The following is an 8976-nucleotide window of genomic DNA, read 5'->3' on the forward strand; positions in this document are numbered from 1 at the left end:
CCCTTCATCATTTTGAACACCTCTATTAAATATGCCATTAGCCTTCTCTGCTCTAAGGAAAACAATTCCAGCTTCTCCAGTCTCTCCACATAACTGAATTCTCTCAGCCCTGATACAATTCCGTTAAATCCCCTTTGCACCCATTCCGAGGCCTTGACATCCTACCTAAAGTCCGCTGCCCAGAAATGGACGCAACACTCAGCTAGGCATAACCAGTGATTTATAAAGGGTTATCCAAATTTCTGTGCTTTTGAACTCTAAGGGCAGAATTTTATTCTCGTGATGGGGATCGCGGCAGCAGGCTGGAAGGTGGAGGGAGACTCTGCCTCGGCCCTCCATTGGACCCCCGATGCCATTTCACGGCGGGCAGGCAATCAACTGTCGCCGTCAGGGACACCATCCCTTTATGGAACAAGCACCCACCTCCAAGAGCTCTGGCCAATCGGAAAGGAACAGTGGAAACAGTGGCCCCTGGGGGTACTGCAGGAGGCCCTGCAGCACCAAAGAAGAAGGAGATCCTGGGAAATGTGAGCAGGGACGGTGTTGCCAGGGCTATTCAGGCAGGCCCCAGCGAGGTGCTGGGCATGGATTGGTGAGGGTGGGTGGGGGGGGTGTCTTCCTGGAGGGTGGTAATCGCCGCTAGGGGGGCCCTCCAAAGGCCCTGGAATGCCTCCAAAGGAGGGACCCCAGCCCAACCCCACTAGGAGGCCGCCAGGTTTTACCTGATGGTATCTCCCTGTGACAGCGGGCCCCTCTACCTCCCCCCAAATTGAGATAGAGGCAGTAAGAGGCCCTTAAGTAGCCATTAATTGGCCACTTAAGGGCGTCAAATGGCCTGGAGCGGGAAGGTCATCATCAGCCTTCTGCGTCCCGGACTAAATTGGAAGGCATCGGGAAAGCGATGGGCACTCCACCTCCTGCCTTCTGACGCAATTTGATAGGCCCCCTGCCTCCATTCCCATCCCTAGGGGGCCCATAAAATTCAGCTCTATGTGACTATTTAAAGCTAAGGATCTCATGTAAAGGCCTGCTACTCGACCCAAACCCAACGGGTCCCGATGACAGGTGTCAGGTTTGGGTCGGGTCGGACTTCTGGGTCTGTCATTCGGGCTCGAATCGGGTCGGGCCAGGTCGGACACGCTCTATCACCACCTCAGGTAAGTGACTTTAATGTTAATTTACTTTTTGGACTTTAAAGGTGGTTTTGCCACAGTTATTTTAAGCTTGTGCAGGTTAGGAACAAAGCGAAAAACGGAAGGTAGGTTAACTGACGGTCAGGTCGGGTCGGGTGCGGAAAAAAATGGAAGGACTCAGGCCGGGTCAGGCTCGGGCTTGGCTGGGGTTCTGTCGGGCTCGAGTTGGGTCTCATTTGCAGACCTGAGCAGGCCTTTAATCTCATGTGCTCTTTTAACAGCCTTCTCAACTTGTCCTGCTACCTTCAAGTGTTTGTGCCTGTGATCCCCCAGGTTTTCAATTCCTGCACTCCCTTTCATTTTACGAGACTCCAAGGCAGTATGCAAGAGAATTGCAGGAGGTTCTACTGCTGTCCTCAACAACAGCATCACAAACAGATGAGCTATCTTTCCATTAGCTGATGGTGGGACTTTACTCTGTACAGATTGGCTACCATAACAAGACTGACTACATTTCAAAAAAGTAATCCATTAACTGTAAAGCATTCCCTAAATGTACACTCCCTGCTCACATCCAGATATAAAGAAGACTGAACTGATGAGTATATATGCTGAAAATGCTATTTCCTACTATTCAACTGTTGATTATGTCATACAGAGCCCCCCTGTCAAGAATGAGGCACATTAATTTTGTCATATGAACATTGATTTTAAACTCTTGCTGGAGCAAGGAAATGACTTGTTAAACAGATCAGCCGTGGCTGGAAAAAGCATTTACATACTAACAGACAGTGTTCGTGGAGACAAAGGACCATTCCCTGACACATTCAACCCACAATGGACTTTGATCACCAGACATACAAGGTGAGGAAGCTCACATTCCAGGATGACTGCTAAGATGGCCAAATCTACAAACAGACGTGGTCAAACTAGCTAATCACATGACTAACCTGCTGGGCAACCTGAGTTTTTTTAAATTGTATAGACAGTTTGAGAGAGGGAGACTGTTTCCTCCTGGACTGAAAAGACCTCTCCTGGCTGGCTCGCCACAGCCTCGCCTGTCTGCGCCTATCATTTTCTCATGGAACTCCCAATCCACTGAAGACGTGAACCACAAGAGAGAAAAGTCTCCCTCATCGAACAAGGTTTAAGAAGAATACTGGGGCCCAATGAAAAGCAAGACCTACCTACAATCAAGGACTCTACAGTGAGCTCGAAGAACAGTAACCAAAACCGTCTTCAGATATTGCCTCAAACTTTTCCACTATATTTCTTCTGCTCTTTTCTGTCTCTATCTGCATGTGTGTATCGCATATACATGCTTGTGTGGGTGGGTCACGTATCCGTAGGCATTAACCAAATTAGAGTTTAAATTTAATAAAGTTCAACCTTTCTTCTTTAAACCTAAGAATTGACTGGTTTCATTACCTAACAATTGGAAAGCAGTGAACAAGGATTCACTAAGGGGGAGATTTAAAAAAAGGTGTGTCAAAAATAAAACCTGTTATGGTAAGACCAAGTGAAGGCTGAGAGGGAATCCTAGACCCTTTTCTCAGCTGGTTGTAACAATTATCATGCAATAAATTCGATGCACAGATCATACCATAATTATTAGTCCTGCAGTACTGACATAAGATGACCAAACTATTGGTATCCAGTACGCCACTCACCATGAGCAGAAATAAACATCATAGAATGATACAGTACAAAATGAGCCCTGTTGTTCCATTGTGCCTGTGCCAGATTAAAATAGATTAAAACTACATACAATGTTGGTCTCAAAAAGATTTCTATTTTTTTTAAAGCAGATGCATGGAACCAATTATGAGACAAGCTTAACACAGGGTTCAGATGACATTATTGAAATGCTAGAACTGTTAATTAATGAACTGGTATACTTATTCTGCAATTACATGTTGATTGTCTTGTTAGAAAGAGTTTTCTTGCATTGACTGTAAAATTTGAAGTACGTGAACATGTATACCAACATATGAAAAGGCTGGCAGGAGAAGGTTAACTGGTTCATTGTGCCTTATGCAATCACAATGCAACAAAACATTGTACTCCCTCGAACCAACAATCTTGTAATCTCCTGGGAGAGGCGATAAACAGATGGAAGAACTCTAGGCCAATTCAGGAGGAGACTTATCCTGGAAAATTCCTATCCGACCCCCTTAGGCAATCAAAATAAGTTCAGAAAACTGCACAGTGACCATGAGGCACACACCCAAATATCCCATCTACTTTTTATAAACAATGAAATTAGCTACAACAAGGAAATTGTGCAGCTCCTTTTTGAACTGGTGCAGCAAATCCACGTTTACCACATAATCCAGTAACTTCTTCCAAGTGTCGATAACCCTCTGTGTAAATAAAGACCTTCTGGCATTTAACCGAGTTGAACGCCTACGTAGCTGATATGCATGACTCCTTGTTTTCTGTAAGCTATCTAATTCAAATAGTCTGCCCACACGGACACAATCTCTTCGCCATTTTAAATACTTCAATTAAATCACCTCAAGCTCTATTTCTTACTTGTGTCAAAAATATTCCCTAAGCCTATTGTGATACATAAGGTTTTCTTAAACCTGGTATCAATATAGTGGAGCTTCTTTGAATTTTTTTCCAGGCCTCTATATCACACACTATTGAAAAAAACTGTCACTGTATTCCAAATGAGACCCAACCGTGTGCTTGCAGTTTTCTTTGTTTTATACTGGATTGTCTTTACAATGTACCCTAGAAATGTATTTGCTTTGTAATAATTTGCCGGCACTGATAATGTGCCTTCAAAGACTCATATATCATAACAATTAGATCTCTTTCCCACATGACAAATTTTAATTCTGCAGCAAGCATGGTACATACATGCTTGGCATTAGCCCTAAACGCTACATTTGCCTACATTGATGATATAGATATCATCTCTGCCCCGCCTCAGCTATTGAAACTCTCGACCATGACTCTGTTACTTCTGGACACAACTATTCAAATGCCTATCTGGTAACCCACCTTGCAACCTCCATAAAATTGAGCTCACCCAAAATTCTGCTGCATGAATCCTAACTTGCACCAAGTCCCCGTTCAGCAATCATCCCTGTGCTCGCTGATTTGCATTGCTCCTGGTCCAGCAACACCTTAGTTTTAAACTTCTCATCCTTGTTTACAAATCCCTCCATGACCTCACCCCTCCCTATCACTGTAACCTCTGTCCAGTCATACAACCTTCCAAAGTCTCTGCGCTCCTCAAATTCTGCACATTATTCCACATCCTCGGCTTTCACTGTTCCACAATTGGCTGCTGTGCCTTCAATTGCCGAGGCCCTAAATTCTTAAACCTCTCCACCTCTTGCTCCTCCTTTAATACACTCTTTAAAAGCTACCCGTTTGACCAGACTTTTGGTTACCTGTCCGAATAGCTCCTAATGTGGCTTGGTATTAAATCTTGTTTGACAACCTGTGAAGTCCCTTGAGATGTTTTACTGCCCTAGAGGTGCCATATAAATACAAGTTGTTGTTATTAAAATATATTTGCCAGATGAGGACCCATTATATCTCGATCTGCTCTTTTTTCCTCATCGAGGTTCCCAAAACTGGCACCAATCTTCATGTCCCACAATACCTTCAACCAGATAATTTTTAAAGATTGTGAAGAGCAGCAATCCTAACACAGATGCCTGCAGGACTCCACTATTAATTGGTGTCTATGGTAGAACCGCTTCTGTTCGCAATAACCCTCTGTCATCAAAACTCAACCAATTGCCTATACAATCAAGGATCTGTTGTCCTATCCCACAAGACTCTTCCTTTTGAAGTAATCTTTCTGAAAGTCCAAATATACAATGTCGACAGGGATATCCTCATCCACCAAGCTAGCAACTCCTGAAAAAATTCAACCTGGTTGGTGAAACATTGGCCTCTTAGCCAGAAGTCATGTTGTGAGTCACTAACAGCACCTGCTCTGTCCAGATGGGCACAGAGGGCATCTCTAATCACCCCTTCTAACATCTATCCAACAACAGAAGTTAAGCTAATGTGCCTATAATTTCCTAGTTCTGACTTGTTGCCCTTTTCAAGTATAAGCCTCCCTCAAAGCTATGGGAGCAATCCCTGTTTCTCATGAGCTGCTAAACATTTAAATCAAAGGGGCTCACTTAATGCAGCCCCCGTTTCTTTGACGCCCCTGGGGTGAATGCCCTCAGTCCCAGCAGCCCTTTCGGATTTGAAGCTCCTTATTCTCACTTGGATTTCCACTGCGTTCACTTTAACATTCTCAACTGTAGTGTTAAACTGTAAATGGTATTAACAGGAACTGATTTTATTAGAGCGAGGACTGATGCTAAGTAGCTATTTAAAACATCGATCATATCCTGGAAGTTTACCATAATTTGCCCTGTAGTGTCCTTTACAGGTCCTATGGGGTCTTTTACTGCCTACTGCGTGCTGACATAACTAAAACAAACTTCGCTTTTGCCATCACTTTTATCAACAATCGTCTATTCAACTAACTTTCCAGCTGCTCCAAAGACAGCTTTTGTTGTCTTCACGTCAACTTATATCTATCCCTATCACAATTTTATGATCTGGAACGCACTGCCTGAAAAGGTAGTGGAAGCGGATCCAAACGTAACTTGCAAAAGAAAATTGGATAAATACTTGAAAAGAAAAAAATTACAGGGCTATGGAGAAAGAGCAAGGGAGTGGTCCTAATTGGATAGCTCTTTCAAAGAGCCAGCACAGACACAAAGAACAAAGAACTAAGAAAAATACAGCACAGGAACAGGCCCTTCGGCCCTCCAAGCCTGCGCCGATCCAGATCCTCTATCTAAACATGTCGCCTATTTTCTAAGGGTCTGTATCTCTTTGCTTTCTGCCCATTCATGTATCTGTCTAGATACATCTTAAAAGACGCTATCGTGCCCGCGTCTACCACCTCCGCTGGCAACGCGTTCCAGGCACCTACCACCCTCTGCGTAAAGAACTTTCCACGCATATCCCCCCTAAACTTTTCCCCTTTCACTTTGAACTCGTGACCCCTTGTAATTGAATCCCCCACTCTGGGAAAAAGCTTCTTGCTATCCAACCTGTCTATACCTCTCATGATTTTGTACACTTCAATCAGGTCCCCCCTCAACCTCCGTCTTTCTAATGAAAATAATCCTAATCTACTCAACCTCTCTTCATAGCTAGCGCCCTCCATACCAGGCAACATCCTGGTGAACCTCCTCTGCACCCTCTCCAAAGCATCCACATCCTTTTGGTAATGTGGCGACCAGAACTGCACGCAGTATTCCTAATGTGGCCGAACCAAAGTCCTATACAACTGTAACATGACCTGCCAACTCTTGTACTCAAAACCCCGTCCGATGAAGGAAAGCATGCCGTATGCCTTCTTGACCACTCTATTGACCTGCGTTGCCACCTTCAGGGAACAATGGACCTGAACACCCAAATCTCTCTGTACATCAATTTTCCCCAGGACTTTTCCAATGGGCCCAATGGCCTCCTTCAGTCCTGTATGATTCAATAAGAGAATCGATAGACTCAAGAGGTAATATGCCTGTATTATATAAATAGAAACACAAATACATAATACATACAATCCATCTTTTGAATGAGACATTAAACTGAGGCCCCATCTGCTCTCTTAGGTGGATGTAAAAGATCCCATAGCACTATTTCAAAACAATGCAGTGGAGTTATCTCCAGTGTCCTGGCCAATAATTATTGCCTGATCAACATCACAAAAAAAAAGATGATCTGGTCATTACTACATTACTGTTTGTGGGAAGTTGCTGTGCACTAATTGTCTGCCATGTTTCCTGCATTACAACACTTCATTAGCTGTAAAGCGCTTTGGAACATTCTGTGGTTGTGAAAGACGCTATACAAATGCAAGTCTTTCATTTTTTAAAATGTATATTAAAATGTAAATACTATCAAATTTGTTACAAAATACAGTCAAAACAACAATACTTTTTGGGGTTGTACTTAGAAAACCTAAATATTTTTATTTTCAATAATACAGTTCATTTTAATTGGTGGAACCTCTGCTTTTAATACAATTTTTTCCAGTAGGTGTGGTTTTCATGATTTCAATTACACAGTATTTTAAATAAATCCAGTGAGGACCACTCTAACCTCAAGCAAACTTTCCCATGTCATGACATCCATCCCAGGATGGAAAGCTACAGTGATGTGTAAACACTTGATGGAATAGGGAACAGAAAGTACAGCGTCTCAGCAAAGTGATTGCCTCGCTGTCACCTGCAGCTCTCTCTCTCTCTCTCTATCGCCCTCTACCTTGATAAGACATCAAAGAGGCGACGAGAGAGAAGAAACACCCAAAGTAAAAATTCACCAGTGACTTGATGGTTTCTCGTTATTGAAGGGGTTAGCAGCTGTAGAAGTATTTACAATTAATCCATGGTGAAAAACCTGTATTCAGTTACTAAGTTGTTCAATAAACACTGAGCTGTGAAAAAGATTCCCTTCAAGCCGCCAACTACACCTACATTTTAAGTTGCTCGCCAGCACACCCCTCATCCCACATCTAACTACATTTAGTGCTTGTGCAGCACACTTCCACCAAAAAGAAATGGGGCAAAGGAAATTGAATAGCGGAGAAAAGATTATGGGTTAAAATTACGTCCTATACTCCCTCTCTGCGACTGGGCGCAGCTCATTTCCTAAAGGATCCGCTTTATTCTGTTGACATGAATTTAACGATTTTTGATTTTTTTTTTAATATCCCCACCACCGCCTTATGAAAAGCTTAGCAAAGGTGCTAGGCAACTTCCCCACACTTGACCTGTCACTTCTCAGAAAAGTATTCACAAATAATAATAAAAATACAATCTACTCGGTCTGGCCAGGGTCAGCCTGATATTTACAGGGGTAAGTAAGTTGAGTGTTCTCAGGACCGAAAAATCACCAAATGTTCCACACCTACTTAAAAGCTAAAATTTGATGTTAAAAAAAAAGAAAAAAGTACGCCTGCGACCAAGATTTAGTTTAAGGGGAAAAACTGTTAAAAATGATTGTGCGAGAAAATTACGCTATATACAGAGGGGAGACGATACGCTCTCGTGTACAACAAAGGAAACATCACAAATTTCTATTTCGAAAATTCTGCGGAAGAACCAAAGGATTAAAATCTTCTGTATGTATTTCAGTCCAAAAGAAAACAAGTAATTTTATTACCCCTGCATAATGTAAAGAAACAAAAGATTAAACTCCTTTGCATGCGTTTGAACCCAAAAGGAAAATCATGAAACTTCAAAGAAAACCCTGTAAATATTAAAAAAGAGCCTCTCCTTACCTTTCCCTTCTGTGCTTTGATATTGTTTCCGCTCAGTAAGTTGTCAGTGAGGAGTAAATTCTTGTGAAACAGCAGAATGCATGTAAAAAGCTGCAGGTTGTGCAGCTACTGTTAACGTCTCTCTGTTACTCTGTGTTCGGAGTATGAGATTTTTTTTTAACCTCCAGTAGCTCTTATACAGCTGATTGAAATCTCGAGGTTACTATCGGTCAAACGCACTCCTCTCGCTCTCCCTTCGTTGCTGACATTTGTTTATGTCTCGCTATCTGCTCCAGGAAGCACGTGGAGAAGCAAAGACAAGGGGCAAATGCTACTAGTTTAACAGGACAAAAGTCTCTGGTTATAATCGTGGTGGGGTGGGGTGGCTGAGAGTGAAAAGGAGAGATTAAATTTCTCTGGCAGCATCTGTGGAAAGAGAAGCAGAGTTAACGTTTCGGGTCAGTGACCCTTCTTCGGAACTGACAAATATTAGAAAAGTCACAGATTATAAGGGATCGTTCCCTCCGCGACACCCTGGTCCAC

At 42.8% G+C, this 8976-nt stretch overlaps 1 protein-coding gene across 1 annotated transcript in view; it reads right to left on the bottom strand.

The window, feature by feature from the left end:
• LOC137369452 (phospholipid-transporting ATPase ABCA1-like) overlaps positions 1 to 8608 on the bottom strand; it is a 157619-nt gene extending 149011 nt beyond the window's left edge. The window contains exon 1 of the mRNA XM_068030685.1: positions 8455 to 8608. The gene's annotated coding sequence lies outside the window, so the exon portion shown is untranslated. The remainder of the gene's footprint in view (positions 1 to 8454) is intronic.
• Positions 8609 to 8976: the final 368 nt, after the last annotated feature.

Source organism: Heterodontus francisci, chromosome 4 (genome assembly GCF_036365525.1).
Source record: "Heterodontus francisci isolate sHetFra1 chromosome 4, sHetFra1.hap1, whole genome shotgun sequence".
Taxonomy (NCBI): Eukaryota; Metazoa; Chordata; class Chondrichthyes; order Heterodontiformes; family Heterodontidae; genus Heterodontus; species Heterodontus francisci.